Below are 242 nucleotides of genomic sequence, written 5' to 3' on the forward strand. Positions count from 1 at the left end.
CCATTGTATCCTTGTTCGTGCTACCCTGCCGCTAACAATGCGCTGCTCGGTATTCGGTTACTGAGTGCTTGGGCTGCACTTCCCTTGAAGTCGCGGACGTACTGTCTGGAGTTGCATCGCGTACAATTGACGAGAAGGGCTCTGCCCGCGGGCGTTTCCAGAACCAACGAAGCCGGGTGTCTTCCATGTCTGCCGGGGCTCATTGAGCAGAGAGTTCGTGACAAAGGTCCTGGCGATGTTGT

This window comes from Plasmopara halstedii (genome assembly GCF_900000015.1).
Source record: "Plasmopara halstedii genome assembly, contig: Scaffold_672, whole genome shotgun sequence".
Taxonomy (NCBI): domain Eukaryota; phylum Oomycota; class Peronosporomycetes; order Peronosporales; family Peronosporaceae; genus Plasmopara; species Plasmopara halstedii.